The following is an 18,576-nucleotide window of genomic DNA, read 5'->3' as shown; positions in this document are numbered from 1 at the left end:
TGGCTATTATAAATAAGGTTGCTATAAACATGATGGCGCGTGTGTCTCCCCCCATCTTTGGTGTATATGCCCAGGGGTGGAATAGCTGGATCTGCAGGTAGTACTATGTCAAGTTTTCTGAGGAACCACCAGACGGGTTTCCAAAGTGATTGTAACATCTTACAACCCCAATAAAGTTGGAGTAGTTTTCCTCTTTCTCCACATCCTCACCAGCATCTGCTTCATCTGAATTTTTAATCTTTGTCATTATGACTGGTGCAAGATGGATCTCAGGGTTGTTTTGATTTGCATTTCTCTGATGACTAGGGATGTTGAACATTTCTTTAGGTGCTTCTTGGCCATTAGGCAGTTCTAAGTTGAGAGTTCTTTGATTAATTCTGTACCCATTTTTTTTTGTGAATATATGTATATTTTTTGTTTTCTTTATTTCTTGGACTTCATACAGTCTGTGAGTTGTTTCTGGGGGAGTGCAAGCCTCTGGGGTTAGCATCCCACTATCAGTGACTGCATATTATGTCTGTTCTTTTGTGACTGGGTTATTTCACTCAGGATGATCTTCTCTAGATGCAGCCATTTTCTTAAGAATTTGGTTAAGTCATTGTTTCTGGTGGCTGAGTAGTATTCCATTGTGTATATGTACCACAATTTTTGTATCCATTCGTCTTCTGAAGGACATCTGGGTTCCTTCCAGCTTCTGGCTATTATAAATAGAGCCTCTATGAACATTGTGGTGCATTTATCTTTGTTGTGTATTAAAGTGTCTAGAAGTGGAATAGCTTTGTCTTCAGGTAGTACTATATCCAATTTTCTGAGGTATCGCCAGACAGATTTCCAGAGTGGTTGTATTAGCTTGCAACCCCACCAACAGTGGAGAAGTGTTCCTCTTTCTCCGCAGCCTCGCCAGCATCTGCTGTCATCTGAGTTTTGGATCTTGGCCAATATGACTGGTGTGAGGTGGAATCTTAGAGTTGTTTTGATTTGCATTTCCCTGATGGCTAAGGATGTGGAGCACTTCCTCAGATGTTTTTCAGCCATTCGGTGTTCCTCAACTGAAAATGATTTGTTTAGCTCTGTACCCCATTTTTTAATAGGGTTATTTGATTCTCTGGTGTCTAGCTTTTTGAGTTCCTTGTACACCTTGGATATTAGGCCTCTATCTGATGTGGTGTTGGTAAAGATCTTTTCCCATTCTGTTGGTTGCCGTTTTGATTTCTTGACGATGTCCTTAGCCTTACAGAAACTTTGCAATCTCATTAAGTCCCATTTGTTAATCTTTGACCTTAGAGCTTGAGCCATTGGTGTTTTGTTCAGAAAAATTTCTCCTGTGCCTATGTGTTCTAAGGTTTTCCCTATTTTCTCAATTAATAGTTCCAGTGTATCTGGTTTAATGTGGAGATCTTTGATCCACTTACACTTGAGCTTTGTACAAGGAGATAAGAACGGGTATATTTTCATTCTTTTGCATGTTGAGTGCCAGTTGGACCAGCACCATTTGTTGAATAGGCTGTCCTTTTTCCATTGAATGTTTACTGCTCCTTTGTCAAAAATCAGGTGACCATATACATGAGGGCTCATTTCTGGATTTTCTATTCTATTCCATTGATCCACTTGCCTATTTCTGTACCAGTACCATGCAGTTTTCAGCACAATTGCCTTGTAATATAGCTTGAGGTCAGGGATAGTGATTCCTGCAGATGTTTTTTTGTTGTTGAGGATAGATTTCGCTATTCTAGGTCTTTTGTTATTCCATATGAAATTGCACATTGATCTTTCCAATTCCATGAAGAACTGGGTTGGAATTTTGATGGGGATTGCATTGAATCTGTAGATTGCTTTTGGTAGGATGGCCATTTTTAAGATGTTGATCTTTCCAATCCATGAGCATGGGAGATCTTTCTATTTTCTGAGATCCTCCTCAATTTCTTTCTTTAGAGGTTTGAAGTTCTTGTCATACAGGTCCTTCACTTACTTTGTTAGAGTCACACCAATGTATTTCATAGTTTTTGTAACTATTGTGAAGGGTTCCTTTTCCCTAATTTCTTTCTCCACATGTTTGTCCTTTGAGTATAGGAAGGCTACTGATTTGTTTGAGTTAATTTTGTATCTGGCCACTTTGCTGAACTTGTTTATCAGCTGTAGGAGTTCTCTGGTGGAATTTTTGGGGTCACTCAAGTACACTATCATGTCATCGGCAAAGAGTGATGTTTTTATCTCTTCCTTTCCGATTTTTATCCCCTTGATCTCCTTTTGCTGTCTAATTGCTCCAGCCAGGACTTCCAGTACTATGTTGAATAGGTAGGGAGAGATTGGGCAGCCTTGTTGAGTCCCTGATTTTAGTGGGATTGCTTCAAGTTTCTCGCCATTAAGTTTGATGTTGGCTGTTGGTTTGCTGTATATTGCTTTTATTATGTTTAAATATGGGCATTGGATTCCTGTTCTTTCCAGGACTTTTAACATGAAGGGGTGTTGGATTTTGTCGAATGCTTTCTCAGCGTCTAGTGAGATGACCATGTGATATTGGTCTTTAAGTTTGTTTATATGGTGGATTACATTGATGGATTTCCTTATGTTAAACCATCCCTGCATCCCAGGGATGAAGCCTACTTGGTCATGATGAATGATGGTTTTGATGTGTTCTTGGATTCGGTTTGCAAGGATTTTGTTGAGTATTTTTGCATCAATGTTCATAAGTGAGATTGGTCTGAAGTTCTCTTTCCTTGTAGGGTCTTTGTGTGGCTTAGGTACGAGGGTTATTGTAGCCTCAAAAAATGAGTTGGGTAATATTCCATCTGATTCTATCTTTTGGAATAGCTTGGCGAATATTGGTGTTATATCCCCAATAAATGTCTGATAAAATTCTGCACTGAACCCGTCTGGACCTGGGCTTTTTTTGGTTGGGAGGCTTTTGATGACTTCTTCTATTTCTTTAGGTGTTATAGGGTTATTTAGATGGTTTACTTGGTCCTGGTTAAACTTTGGGACCTTGTATCTGTCTAGGAATTCGTCCATTTCCTCCAGATTTTCCAATTTCGTGGAGTATAAGTTTTGTAGTAGGATCTGATGATTTCTTGAATTTCCTCAGTTTCAGTTGTTATGTCACCACTTTCCTTTCTGATTTTGTTAATTTGGATAGTCTCTCTTTGCCCTTTAGTTAGTCTGGCTAGGGGTTTATCAGTCTTGTTGATGTTCTCAAAGAACCAACTCTTTGTTTTGTTGATTTTTTCACTGGTTTTTTTTTGTTTCTATTTGGTTTATTTCTGCCCTAATTTTGATTATTTCTTGCCGTCTACTCTTTTTGGGTATATCTGCTTCCTTTTGTTCTAGGGCTTTTAGTTGTTCTGTCAGGTTGCTGATGTGAGCTTTCTCCAGTTTCTTCTTGGAAGCACTTAGGGCAATGAGTTTTCCTCTCAATACTGCTTTCATTGCATCCCATAGGTTTGGGTATGTTGTGTTATCATTTTCGTTGAATTCTAGAAAGTCCTTAATTTCTTTCTTTATTTCTTCTTTGACCCTGCTATCCTTTAACAGAGCGTTGTTTAGTTTCCATATGTATGTGGGCATTTTGTTGTCTTTGTTGTTGTTAAAGACCAGCCGTAGACCATGGTGATCTGAGAGGATGCATGGGAGTATTTCAATCTTCTTATATCGATGGAGGCTCGCTTTGTGTCCAATTATGTGGTCAATTTTCGAGAAGGTGCCATGGGGTGGTGAGAAGAAGGTGTATTCTTTTAGTTTGGGATAGTATGTTCTGTATATATCTATTAATTCTAGTTGGTTCAAAGTCTCTGCTAGTTTTGCAGTGTCCTTGTTCAGTTTCTGTTTCCCTGATCTGTCTATTGGTGAGAGTGGGGTGTTAAAGTCTCCCACTATTATTGTGTGGGGTGAAATGTATTTTATTAGCTTTAGTAGAGTTTCTTTTATGAATGTGGGTGATTTTTTATTTGGAGCATATATGTTAAGGATTGAGAGTTCCTCCTGACAGATTTCCCCGGTAATGAGTAAAAAGTGTCCTTCTTTATCTTTTTTGATAACTTTTGGTTGGAAATTTACTTTATTCGATATTAGAATAGCCACTACAGCTTGCTTCTTGGAGCTGTTTGCTTGGAAGTTTTTTTCCCACCCTTTTACTCTGAGATAGTGTCTGTCTCTGTCTCTGAGATGAGTTTCCTGTATGCAGCAAAAGGCTGGATTTTGTTTATGTATCCAGTCTGATAGTCTATGTCTCTTTATTGGGGAGTTGAGACCATTTATGTTAATAGATATCAAGGAATAATTGTTTCTGTTTCCTGCCATTTTTGCTTTTTTGGGTTGAGTTGTGTCTGTGTTTTTTTCTTCTTTTAGTTTTCTTGTTTAGGAGTTTACTTGTTTTTACTAGGCTGTATTTTCCCTCCTTGTATTGGGTTTTCCACCTATAATTCGTTGTAGTGCTGGGTTTGTGGTCAGATATTGTGTGAATTTTGATTTGTCATGAAATATCTTTGTCTCTCCATCGATGGTGATTGATAGTTTTGCTGGGAATAGCAGCTTGGGCTGGCACTTGTGCTCTCTTAAGGAGTGCATGATGTCTGTCCAGGCTCTTCTAGCTTTCATAGTCTCTGTTGAGAAATCGGGTGTGAGTCTGATTGGTCTGCCTTTATATGTTACCTGACCTTTTTCCCTTACTGCTTTTAGTATTCTTTCTTTACTTTGGGCACTTGATGTTTTTACTATTATGTGTCGGGAGGTATTTCTTTTCTGGTCCAACCTATTTGGAGTTCTGAAGGCTTCTTTTATGCTTGTGGTCATCTCATTCTTGAGGGTAGGGAAGTTTTTTTCTATGATTTTGTTGAAGATATTTACTGTGCCTCTTAGTTGATACTCTTCTCCCTCTTCTATTCCTATTATCCTTAGGTTCGGTCTTCTCATTGTGTCTTGTATTTCCTGGACATTTTGGGTTAGGAGCTTTTTGTTTTTTGCATCTTCTCTGGCTGTTTCGTCTATGTTTGCAATGTTGTCTTCTGCCCCTGAGATTCTCTCCTCGATCTCTTGTAATCTGTTGGAAATGCTTGCTTCTGTGACTCCTGATTTCTTTTTTTGGTGTTCTGACTCTAGGGTTATCTCTTTTAGCGCTTTCTTTATTGTGTCAATTTCTGTTTTAATTTCCCTCTTCCATTCCTTTATTTCTTTGGTTCTGTTTTCCTCTCGTTCTTTGAGTTCTTTGAGTGTTTTTCTTGTTTCTTCTTTAAAAGCTTCTGAATCTTTTTGCTTTTCCTCCCTTTCTTGTTTAAGTAACTCTATCAGCGTCTTGAGGCATGATTTCAGGTCTGTGTCTTCTTTCTCTGGAGTGTTTGGAATTCCGATGTTTGCTACTATCGGAGAGCTGGGTTCTGGTGTTGCTAGATTGTCTTGGTTTCCTTGGGATATACTCTTTCTCTTTCCTCTTGCCATTTTGTTGTCAGTGATACGTTCTTGCCTTTCCCTTGTATCTGGTCTGTGTCCCTGATACACTTTCCGTGTGCACTCTGCAGAGATCTCTCTACTCGCTGGCAGCCCAGGTTCCGGGTGGCAGCTGGGCCAGGCTCCGCTCTGTGTACTGAAGTCACCTCCGGGTGGGAACAGACGTTCCTAAGATCTGTTCCTGGTCACAGATGCTCAGCCTCTCCGAGCCACCTTTCCGGCTGGCAGGTGGGCCAGGCTCTGCTCTGTGTCCTGAAGTCGTCTCCGGGTGGGAACAGAAGTTCCTAAGATCTGTTCCCGGTCACTGGATCGGGGAGGACAGGGCAGGTCAGGGCAGGGGGTGCCCTTTCCGTGTGCACTCCGCAGAGATCCCTCTGCTCCCCTGCAGCCTAGGTCTCCCACTCACTAGTTGCTCAGTCTGTTCGAGCCGCCTTTCCGGCTGGCAGGTGGGCCAGGCTCTGCTCTGTGTCCTGAAGTCGTCTCAGGGTGGGAACAGAAGTTTCTAAGATCTGTTCCCGGTCACTGGATCGGGGAGGACAGGGCAGGTCAGGGCAGGGGGTGCCCTTTCCGTGTGCACTCTGCAGAGATCCCTCTGCTCCCTCGCAGCCTAGGTCACCCACTCACCAGTTGCTCAGCCTGTTCGAGCAGCCTTTCTCTGTACCCATTTTTAATAGGATTGCTTGATTCTTTGGAATCTAATTTCTTAAGTTCTCTGTATAAATTGAATATTAGCCTTCTGTCAGATGTAGAGTTGGCAAAAATCATTTCCCAGTCTTTTGGCTGCCATTTTTTTTTTTTGAGAATAACTTAGCCTTACAGAAACTTTGCAATTTCATGAAGTCCCATTTGTCGATTCTTGATCTTAAAGCATTAGCCATTGTTGTTCTGTTCAGGAAAAATTCCCTTGTGCCTATGTGTTCTATGCTCTTCCCCACTTTTTCTTCTAATAGTTTCAGTGTACCTGGTTTTATGCAGAGGTCTATGATCTACTTGGATTTGAACTTTGTACAAGCAGAGAAAAAAATTGATTTGCATTCTTCTAAATGCTAACTTCCAGTTGAACCAACACTATTTGTTGAAGAGACTGTCCTTTTCCATAGAATGTTTTTAGCTCCTTTGTCAAAGATCAAGTGGCCAGAGTTATGAGGGTTCATTTCAGGGTCTTCAATTTTGTTCCATTGATCTACCTGCCTATCTATGTACCAAAACCATTTATTTTTTTCTATCACAATTTGTCATTTAACTTGGGGTCAGGGATGGTGATTCTTGCAGAAGTGTTTTTTTTTTTTTTTTGGTTATTGAGAATACATTTTGCTATCCTTTTTTTTCCTAGATAAATTTGAAAATTGCTCTTTTCAACTACATCAAGAATTGACTAGGAATTTTGATGGGGGATTGCATTGAATCTGTAGATTGCTTTTGGTAGGATGGCCATTTTTACAATGTTGATCCATCCAACTCATGAGCATGGGAGATCTTTCTCTCTTCTAATACCTTCAATTTCCTTTTTCAGAGATTTGAAATTCTTGTTGTACAGATATTTAATATGTTTGGTTAGGGTAACAACAAGGTATTACATATTGTTTGTGACTATTGTGAAGGAAATCCTTTTCCTAATAACTTTCTCCACATGTTTATCATGTGAGTAGAGGGATGGGATTGAGTTGGTTTTATAACCAGGTACTTTGGTGAAGTCATTTATCAGCTTAAGAGTTCTCTGATGGAATTTTTGTGTTCACTTAAGTATACGATTATATCAACATCAAATAGTGATATTTTGACTTCTTTCTTTCCAATTTGTATCTCCTTTACTTCCTTTTGTTGTCTAATTTTTCTGGACAGGACTGCCAGTAATGGTAATGGGAGAATGTACAGCCTATTCTTATCCCCGATTTTAGAGGGATTTTTCCATGTTTCTCACCATGTAGTTTGATGTTGGCTATTGGTTTGCTGTATATTGAAGATATTTACTGTGCCTTTTAGTTGGTTCTTGCCCTCTTCTACATCTATTATTATTAGGTTTGCTCTTCTTATTGTATCCTGGATCTCCTGGACATTTTGGGTTAGGAGTTTTTTAATTTTTGAATCATCTCTGACTGTTGTGTCTGTGCTTTCTAGGTTGTTGTCCCCCTTGATATCCTCTCTTCCATCTCATGTAGCCTGTTGGTGATGCTTGCATATGTGACCCCTTATTTCTTTCTTAGGTTTTCTATCTCCAGGATTGTCTTTTTTGTGATTTTTAAATTGTTTTTATTTACATTTTCTATTTATTTACCTGTTTGGTTGTGTTTTCCTGTAGTTCTTAATGATTTCCTCCTAGTTCTCCTATAATAATTTAAGGGAGTTATTCATGAGCTTCTCGAGGTCTCTATCATCATCATGAAGTATGATTTTAAGTATATGTCCTTCATGTTTGTCTGGGGTGTTGTTTCCAACACTACTTGTTGTGGTGGGAGAACCATGTTCTGATGTTGCTAGTTTGTCTTGGTTTTCTTTACTTTTTTTTTAAACAACTTTATTTTACAAAACAAAGATAAATGTACAGATTTTAAACATTTTTTGCTTAAAATTATACATTTTTGTCAGTACTCTTTTAGATTTTAACATTATTTTTACATAAAACTCTATGAATATATTTTTTAGTCAGTACTTGATTTTTTTCTAGGTTTGATAGCATGCCTTGAAAACTTAATAGTTACAATGAGCATAAAGTACATGTAAAACAAAATGTAACATGGAAATAGTTAAAGTTTTCTTGTTTTGTAAATATTTTTTTGTTTTGATTTGTTTTTTTTATTTCTTGGACTTCATACAGTCTGTAAGTTGTTTCTGGGGGAGTGCAAGCCTCTGGGGTTAGCATCCCACTATCAGTGACTGCATATTATGTCTGTTCTTTTGTGACTGGGTTATCTCACTCAGGATGATATTCTCTAGATGCAGCCATTTTCTTAAGAATTTGGTTAAGTCATTGTTTCTGGTGGCTGAGTAGTATTCCATTGTGTATATGTACCACAATTTTTATATTCATTCATCTTCTGAAGGACATCTGGGTTCCTTCCAGCTTCTGGCTATTATAAATAGAGCCGCTATGAACATTGTGGTGCATATATCTTTGTTGTGTATTAAAGTGTCTCTGGGGTATATGCCCAGAAGTGGAATAGCTTTGTCTTCAGGTAGTAATATATCCAAATTTCTGAGGTATCGCCAGACAGATTTCCAGAGTGGTTGTATTAGCTTGCAACCCCACCAACAGTGGAGAAGTGTTTCTTTTTCTCCGCAGCCTCTCCAGCATCTGCTGTCATCAGAGTTTTGGATCTTGGCCAATCTGACTGGTGTGAGGTGGTATCTCAGGGTTGTTTTGATTTGCATTTCCCTGATGGCTAAGGATGTCAAGCACTTTCTCAGATGTTTCTCGGCCATTCGGTGTTCCTCAACTGAAAACGTTTTGTTTAGCTCTGTACCCCACTTTTTAATAGGGTTATTTGATTCTCTGGTGTCTAGCTTTTTGAGTTCCTTGTACACCTTGGATATTAGGCCTCTATCTGATGTGGTGTTGGTAAAGATCTTTTCTCATTCTGTTGGTTGCCGTTTTGTTTTCTTGACGATGTCCTTAGCCTTACAGAAACTTTGCAATCTAATTAAGTCCCATTTGTTAATCTTTGACCTTAGAGCTTGAGCCATTGGTGTTTTGTTCAGGAAAATTTCTCCTGTACCTATGTGTTCTAAGGTTTTCCCTACTTTCTTATCTAATAGTTTCAGTGTATCTGGTTTAATGTGGAGATCTTTGATCCACTTACACTTGAGCTTTGTACAAAGAGATAAGAAAGGGTCCATTTTTATTCTTTTGCATGCTGAGTGCCAGTTGGACCAGCACCATTTGTTGAATAGGCTGTCCTTTTTCCATTGAATGTTTACTACTCCTTTGTCAAAAATCAGGTGACCATATACATGAGGGCTCATTTCTGGATCTTCTATTCTATTCCATTGATACACATGTTTATTTCTGTTCCAGTACCTTGCAGTTTTCAGCACAATTGCCTTGTAATATAGCTTGAGGTCAGGGATAGTGATTCCCGCAGATGGTTTTTGTTGTTGAGGATGGATTTCGCTATTCTAGGTCTTTTGTTATTCCATATGAAATTGCACATTGATCTTTCCATTTCCATGAAGAACTGGGTTGGAATTTTGATGGGGATTGCATTGAATTTGTAGATTGCTTTTGGTAGGATGGCCATTTTTAAGATGTTGATTTTTCCAATCCATGAGCATGGGAGATCTTTCAATTTTCTGAGATCCTCATCAATTTCTTTCTTTAGAGGTTTGAAGTTCTTATCATTCAGGTCCTTCACTTACTTTGTTAGAGTCACACCAAGGTATTTCATAGTTTTTGTGACGATTGTGAAGGATACCTTTTCCCTAATTTCTTTCTTCACATGTTTGTCCTTTAAGTATAGGAAGGCTTCTGATTTGTTTGAGTTAATTTTGTATCCGGCCACTTTGCTGAACTTGTTTATCAGCTGTAGGAGTTCTCTGGTGGAATTTTTGGGGTCACTCAAGTACACTATCATGTCATCGGCAAAGAGTGATGTTTTTATCTCTTCCTTTTTGATTTGTATCCCCTTGATCTCCTTTTGCTGTCTAATTGCTCCAGCCAGGACTTCCAGTACTATGTTGAATAGGTAGGTGGAGAGTGGGCAGCCTTGTTGAGTCCCTGATTTTAGTGGGATTGCTTCAAGTTTCTCGCCATTAAGTTTGATGTTGGCTGTTTGTTTGCTGTATATTGCTTTTATTATGTTTAAGTATGGACCTTGGATTCCTGTTTTTTCCAGGACTTTTAACATGAAGAGTTGTTGGATTTTGTCGAATTCTTTCTCAGTGTTCCAGGTGGCTTGTCTATGTTTTCATTGCTTAGGTTCTAGAGCTTTTTCTTGCCATTTTGTTATCTGTGATTATAGGTAATCTAGTTGCTTCTGACTAGTGCTTGTCTTCTGTGTTGTGGGTCTGAAGGCCCATGGACTCAATAATGAGTTTTCTCCTTGGTGTTTTTCTCTTTGTGTGCAGGCAGTGATTACTGATGGCAGTGATTTCGTTCTGTCACTGTGGGCTCAGGTGTGAGAGCACATTTGAGGCTGTTCTGGAGCTCAGCTGTCTCCAGACAGGTCCTGACTCCTTCTCACGGTTACACAGCCCTCACTCTGAGCTGGACTGGGCCTGATTCCCTCATTCCATTCTTAAAGTATAATCATTCTTATACCCAGGGACAATATGGCACACAGACATCAACAACTAACGTCTTTTTAAATTAGAACCTTTTACAGACATCTACCAGTGATCAAAAGTTATGTAACAGTTTAAATTAGAGGATCCAGACCCAAACAGTTGTATTCACAACACACTTTTCTATGTTAGAATCAAAGAACAATCATTAAAGGAAAGGCAGAAATATTTCAAGAACCAGAATGCCAGAACATCTGCAGTGAAATAACTTGTTTTATATAGCACAAGGAAGAACTCATAATAAGAGGTTCCTATTGAAAGACCCTAGAAACTTTCTCTAGTCTCACACCTACTGTGTTAGATCAAGGTTATGCAAAATTCTATTCACCCACAGTTCATAGAAAGAGTAGGAACATTCTTGAAAAGCTGCAGAATGTACTGACTGATAGTCATTTGACTCTTTGGTCATAAATAAAGTTCAAATGCCTGTCATATGCTCACTAACGAGTATATTCAAAGACCAGTATGTTCAGCCAATAAGTTTAAACTGTAACCGTACTGCTGTATCCTGTATCCCTGAAAAGTATAACAACTGCTTGTAACAGCCTTTTTGGGGTTGTCTTTCCTCTGGATGTAGACAACCCCAGTTCAGTGGACTAATAAACCTTTTGTTGAGCAGGACCAGTACCATATTCCCTGCTTATCATTATTAACCCTGGTAGTTAATCATTTTTCACACCCGTGTACAATGTTCTAAGACAAGAAGTGTCAGTACCACTTGGTTACACATATTTTGTACTCTAGTCTGAAGTTTGGGAGTATGAGGTCATGTGTTGCACAGGGGGTTTCTGAAATTACTTTAAAGTTTCTGGTATAAGGGTTTATAGCTCTGAGGACTCCTGGGAAAACAGATTGAGTGTGTCCATGAAAAGTAAGAAGGTTAGTTGGGGTCCAAGTCAATACTAGCTTAGCACCAGAGTCCCCTCAGTTACTCCTGGAAGACTTTTTCATATATTCTTTCTAGCTCATCATTAATTCCACTGCTCCACAGAACATTTCTCTATGAGGGATGCAATTATGCCATGCTCGGCTGGAACTCAAGAAGAGATCTTTACCATCATTTCCATTTTCCATTTCACTATCTCTAGACTTACTCTTAGTCCTATACAGCCTGACTTGAGATCCTCCACCCAGAATATCAGCATCACATTGAGACTCAATTTCCTGGTGCACCACCAGGTTCTTCACAGTTCTATTCAGCTGCCTGTTTCAGTCTATTTTTCGAGCCTATCTATATTGTTGTGACTTTCTTCTGTCCTAAAGAACAACTCACTAACAGAGAACCACCATTGGCTGGGCATAAGGAATCCTGCAACTACTATACTTTACTATATCCCAGACTGGTCAACAAAGACTAGAACACTCACACCTGGTGATGTGATATAAGACATAGGTGAAACAAACTTTATATATCGGGAAACATTTCAACTATTATAATTACAGATGATTGGATCCTTGTATTAAAAAAAACAAACATGAACAACCAAGACAATATGCTTTCTCAAGAATCAAGGTTTTCTATTGTGATAGGCTTAAATATATTTATTTGAGGTACAAACAAGATTATCAATTATGATAGTTCAAAGATCATAAAGAGGATATGCTAAATGTCTCAGTGAAGACTGGGAAAAGAACTTGTTAAATATAATAATGAAAACAACTAGAAATGTGAAATTTGACTTAAGCAAAATGTAGAATTACTAATAAAACACAGAATAATATAAAATTAAATTAAAAGCCCAGGATATCAAAAAACAACCATACTAATATGTTAAAAGTCACAGAAAATAAAATTTCAGGTTATGAAGAAGGCTGAATTAATTTTTTCAACCAAATAACATATGCATTTCTTGTTAAAAAACACACAGGAAATCTGGGGCACAAGCTATAAAAAACAGAAACGAAAGCCAGAATGATGTAGTAGAATATATTTTAGTTTTTCATATATTGTATTTTGATCATGTTTTCCTTATCCCTTACTTTTTCAAATTTCTTTACAAGTGTCTACTCACAAAAATTAAAATTCTTCTTCATCTAGGTATCTGACAATTCTTTCTTTTTTATCTATCTATCTATCCATCCATCCATCTATCTATCTATCTATCTATCTATCTATCTATCTATCTATCTATCTATCTATTTATCTATCTATCATCTATCTATCCATCTATACATACATACATCTATCTAACTACTAATATATTTTACAAAACACAAAAAAAAGACCAATAAGACAATGTCACAAAATAAGGCAAAAAAGGTAATCTTACACACAAGGAATAAAGCAAATATCCATGTATTGTTGTTGTTGTAAATATTAAAAAATAAAAAAAATGGTTCATCTCCTTACTGGCCCTGAGGTCTTACTCCTCACGCCTGACCCTGTATGGAGCCATACACAATTATGTAGCCCAGTCTGAGCTGCCAACAGAGCCCAACTCATCTGTGCAACTACCTTTCTTTGATGGTTTACTACTGCCTGTTCTCCTCCTCTGTCCTGGGGTATTTCTGTAACCCAAAATCCCACATAAACACAACTCTACAGCCTGATAGCTTTTCATATAGGTTTATATATTCAACTCTCAATCCACAAACCTTCTTCTGTACAACAAGATTGCATCAAATAGACAAAGATACAAACTGCCCTTCTATATGAGATATTAGACCTGCAAAAACATTAATGTTCATAGCTTTTTAGCACCAATGAATATCACCTGGGTCTAGCTGGTGCTTGGGAAGCTCCATGATGCCACCACCTCTAACCTCTGTCCTCTGATGTCCTCGGACCTCTAGGCTCTCTCCACCTAAATCACATTGCCCAGTCACTGACTCTCCTTTATTTTACTAATTAAAATGGGAAGGTTCAGTTGGAGTCATGTGACTAGGCAGTCCTTTTTGGGAAAGTGGAATTAACATTACAATACAAACAGCCTCAGGACAATCTATAGATTGTATTCTGTGTTGGAAAATATTCCTGGCCAGTAGCAGAGTTTGGCCAGTGACTGATACATCTGGTGACGCCTCCTCATGAAAGCAGGTTTCTGTGGTTGTCCTACATTCTTGGATTTAAGTGTGGCAGAATTACAAAGAGTTTAATGTGGAAGTTCAGCAGCATCCAGCCATACATCATCCAATATGATAACATCATTGTGTTATCCAGTGGACCTGTTTCCACCTTCAGTCTGTCTGTTTTCCCTTTATGGATTGATGGCTCGGCCACATACACAAATGGTTTTCCTGCTCTTTATAGGAAAATATAAAACTTTTATTTTCATTGATTATCTACAGGGTCTTGCCAGGGGAGTAGTGAAATAGTGTTGCAAATGAAGCATGGCTCCTCAGTATTTGTAAGCAGAGGTTGATCCAGATATGTGAAATAACTTTAAAATTTAACATGAAGGTAAAATTACTGTTTCCTATGGGCATGTATGAGTCCCATTTCTCACTTTTTAGAATATTTTTAAGAGAAGAATATTAATGCTCAATTATGGTTTGTCTTTTGGGATTGTAGGAGATGTCCATAGTATGAGAGTTTCCAGTGGGGATAAAGGCTTCAACTGAGAGCTTGTAGAGTATGGGAGGAACCACTGACCATCTTAATTGCATAAGGAAGCCACATGGCTGTTCTCACAGCACAGCTGGCCATTTTTGAATTTGTATAAGGCAAACAATGAAGGAACTGTGAGTATCAATAATCACATGGATATAATTCTGATGTCCAACACAGAAAACATGAGTGACATCCATCTGCCAGAGAAAGGTAGTATACATCATTTGGGACATGCACCTGTGAGGTTTAAAGACCGTAATGGAAGAAGTGGTTTGCAGAGTGTATAGCTATGCACTAATGTTTGTAGGGAATTTTTGTTAAATCTGGATATAATTTATAAATGGAGACAGACCTATGAAGGTGAGCATATAGCTCTCTAGCTTGTTTATTAGTAAAAGCACAAGGGCAGACACAGCTTCATCCACCAATGAATTTCTCTGAGACATTAGAGTGGAGGTTTTGATGGGAGTGAATGTGTAGAAAACAGAAATTAACATATCATTTCTATGTTAGCAACTGTAGCTGAGTCAAAGCCATAAAAAGTGGGCTCTCTAGTGGTTTTAATGGAGAATGGACAATGGTTTTATCATATTAACAGCACACTGTTTTTACAGGATTTGGGAGACTCCTTATGGTCCCCAGCAAGTGTAAGGATAGCCAGAAATTCACCAATCTAATCTGATCCATCAAAGGACTGAGTAACACTTTTGTATTGAATCTTATTAAGTATAAAACAGGCTGATTTTTGCTGCACCTGTGAAAACTGAATCTACACCCAACATTGAGATGGAACTGCAAAAACCACTATATAGGGTTAACATTTGTGGCAAAATAGATAAAACCTTGTTCTTTTGATAAGTGTTATCAATCTGACCGTGGGAAATCAACAGAAAGATTTGCATTGTAGAATTGAAAGAATAGCTGATAGGTCCTAGAATATAGGGTGTCTAATTTGATCCAGGTCATTTCCTAATATAACTGAGAGGTCATAAGAATTCTGAAAGTCAATATGAAGACACCTTCTATGAATTTGGTAATCACAGGTATGGAGGAAAATAGTAAATGCATCCTATAGACTATCTAACAGGACAGTAGTAGATAGCCTAGATTGGTAACCCAAGCTCTGGAAAATCCAGTCTTCAGAGCTCATTATTTGAAGTGTATCTATGCATAGTAATATGGCTTAATCCTGTATTGATTCTTTATAGACATTTCTTGAGCTTCTTCTCTATTAGTCAATAGTTCCTTTGTTCTTTTTGCACCTTGCAAAAGGGCAAAAAATACAGCTCAATTAGCCAGTGGTAATGAGAAGGCAATGCTGTACACAGGCAAGATTTCCCATAAAGATCTCTATGGTTAATAAAGCTTGGGGGATTACAATTTCAAATTGCAACATTTGTGCTTTTATTACATAATTATTTAAACTGTGCCTGGAAAACATGTAAGGCTCATGACATTGTATCTGTTTAGTTGCTTTTATATTCCTTTGTCATCTAGGGCTTCTGCAAATTTTGACAACAAAGATGTGAAATAGTCTGCATTAGGGCATCCAATTAGAAAGTTATCTGAGTAATGGAAAATGTAAAAATCATTTCTATTATTTTTAATGTTTCACATAGATAACATTGCCAAATTGTTGGACACCGATTTTGCCCTGTGGAGCCCACTCCAGTGATATCTCTGCATTAGCTGCTTATTCTCATCTGGGATTGAGAAACCTATTTCTGTTTGCCATGAAGGTGCAGTGGGATGGAAAAAGAATTCCTTTATGTCAAAAGTTATATAATTGGCATTGATAATGACTAAGAGAGCAGAAAGGCCAGCATATATAATTCCTCTTAAAGCTTGGAGAAATCTGAATTTCACTTACTTTTTAAAGTAATATCAAACTGGAAAGTTCAATGGGTTTGTATATGGTTCAATATGTCCCATCTTTAATTGTTCTTTAACTAGATGTTTAATTGACTGATACTTTCCCCATGCAGTTGGCCACTGATCTACCTAATCTGAGATGTTAGATTTCCAGAATAACTTTATGTGTAGGGGAACTCCTCATTATCAGTGTCCATTAGATTTGGATTAACTTTTTATTCCAAGATTTTTATGTTAAGGGCTTAATTTCTATCCATATTTTACAAATTATCTCGTTCTTATAAATTACTGGGGAGTTCTATCAAAACTATGGTGATAATTATCTATGAATTGCCTCAATTATATACCAACATCACCCCACCAGTCAAGAGAATTGCCAATATGATGACTGTCTTTCAATTCCCCTGAACTTTGGACTAGGGTGATTTCCAAGGTTTGGGAAATTCCTCCTTCTTTAAGGATTGTCTTTCAGAATCCATATCAATAATGCGTCCAATATGGTGACATCTATTTTATATTTCATTCTCACTTTGGGGGTCCCTATGGTAATGGTCAGAGTACTTTTGGGGTCCTTTTTACTTTCTTGACCTGTGTTGTCTCTTGAAAATTAAAAGTCTCTACATCCTCAGTGATTTTAAAATACTGTTTGAAGTCCATTTGAATCCCTTTTTAATGTTTATTTCAATCCAATGCAGGTGCTTTTCCATTTGACATTCTATGTTTTGTTTGAAACTGTTTTGAAAATTGACTCTGTATTAGACATACCCAGCAGGCATTTTCATTTTGGATCCAAAGGTCATTTAATGAGTTATTAAAATATCCCAAGGTCCTTCTGCTTGGTTGGAAAGAGACCCTAGATACATTGTAGCATTTATCCAGTCATCAAGCTCCCTATTTTGATGGAGGCAAAAAATCTTTCCTACCTCAGTCAGTTGTTGCTTCATCCAAAATCTGTTCTATTGCTGGAACTTCACTGATTCCCGTGTGTTGAAAATGCAGTTTAGTGCCTCTTGTAACCTGTAGACAAAATCTTCAAGATGCTCCTCTAGTGTTGTTTGAGTCCCGAAACAGAACAAGAGCCCACAGTCTTCTCTGGACAAATACCCTCATGCTACGAAGCCACACTTGTTCGCAGTGGTTAGGTGGCTCTTGCATCTGTGCAGCAGGCAAATCTTATACTGCTTTGCCTTTTAAAGGTGCATCTCTGGAAGACAACTTTAATTATGCTGAAATACCTCTGCATCCTGTTTTAAAGGATGGAACCAAACCTGGTGAGACTGAAACATGAAAGAGTATTTTTTTTCCATTCCTGATCTTTTGTGATTTTCTTGGTTTTTTAAAACCTAATGATGGCCTCCATGGGGAGGAAGGGATAACCTCAAGGACAACACACCAAGGTCATACGTAAGCATTTCAACATGGACTAAACCACATGACAGTAACATTTCTTTTCATCAAATTCTCAGGGAAGGATAGCTAAGTTAAGATGGGACTGAATGAGAAACATGGCAATGGTCATGTGTTTTCAAGGACAATGCTGACTCACTGTTGCTTTTTCATATTATTCTTTCTGTGGCAATAGAGAGCTCCAACCATACTGATTCCTTAAATGTTCTTTCACTGTGCTTCTTGAGAAACTTCTGGATTTAAAAAACGAGAGTATGAAACAAGAAAGCTGTCTTACAAAGAATAGACATTCTTATGTACTTTAGATGGTAACAGGGAGAGCTTCAGACCCACTGCTCTAGGTACGAAGAGCAATATTCTCAGGCTCTACGTTGTACACACATAAAATTCCACTTTTAATAGTCATCATTGCTACATACTATTGTACTCTGTACAAGTTCTAACTTTTTCTTCCTTTCTACAGGAGTTTAATAGGATTGCTAGACCAACGGTATAGCTACTTTATTAAAAAGCAAACATCCAAAGATTCTGATAGCTAAGACCTTGGAAGGGAGAGAGAGAAAAATAGTTTTCGTCCTCCTTCCTCTTTAGTCTGGTTCACTGTGGTCACCCGTATTGTCCTCCAATGGTAAAACCCACACCACAGATATAAATAGCTTCATCCTCTTGTTGGATGTTGGAGATACTTAGGTAGCGATCAGCTCCAGAGCTGGATCCAGAGAAGCGATCAGAGATCCCTTCACCCTTGCTGTGGCTTCCATCTTTATTAACATACATCAAATACTTGGGAGCTTTAAGTGGCTCTTGCTGGTACCATGCAATGGTGTAGGTGCTGTGCTCACTACTCAAAGTGCAGGTGAGTTTGGCTGAGGCTCCCAGGAATACAGAGGCTGAGGGTAACTGAGTCAGCACAGGTTGGGAGAAGGAACCTGTAAATAGAGAATCATTTATCTCCTGGCATGAGAGGAAAGTATAGAACTTATCTGTCTGTGAAACAGTTTCCATGAACCAGTGTGCAGATGTGTTTTCTCACC

General features: G+C 38.2%; 1 gene segment (V, D, J or C); it reads right to left on the bottom strand.

Moving 5' to 3' along the window:
* Positions 1-18,148: 18,148 nt before the first annotated feature.
* On the bottom strand, positions 18,149-18,547 carry LOC308422928 (immunoglobulin lambda variable 4-3-like). The segment is given in 1 exon: positions 18,149-18,547.
* Positions 18,548-18,576: the final 29 nt, after the last annotated feature.

The sequence above is a fragment of the Micromys minutus genome (assembly GCF_963924665.1).
Source record: "Micromys minutus genome assembly, chromosome: 7".
Classification (NCBI taxonomy): Eukaryota; Metazoa; Chordata; class Mammalia; order Rodentia; family Muridae; genus Micromys; species Micromys minutus.
Note: the sequence above shows the minus strand (reverse complement) of the source record. Positions and strands in the feature narration are given on the sequence as shown.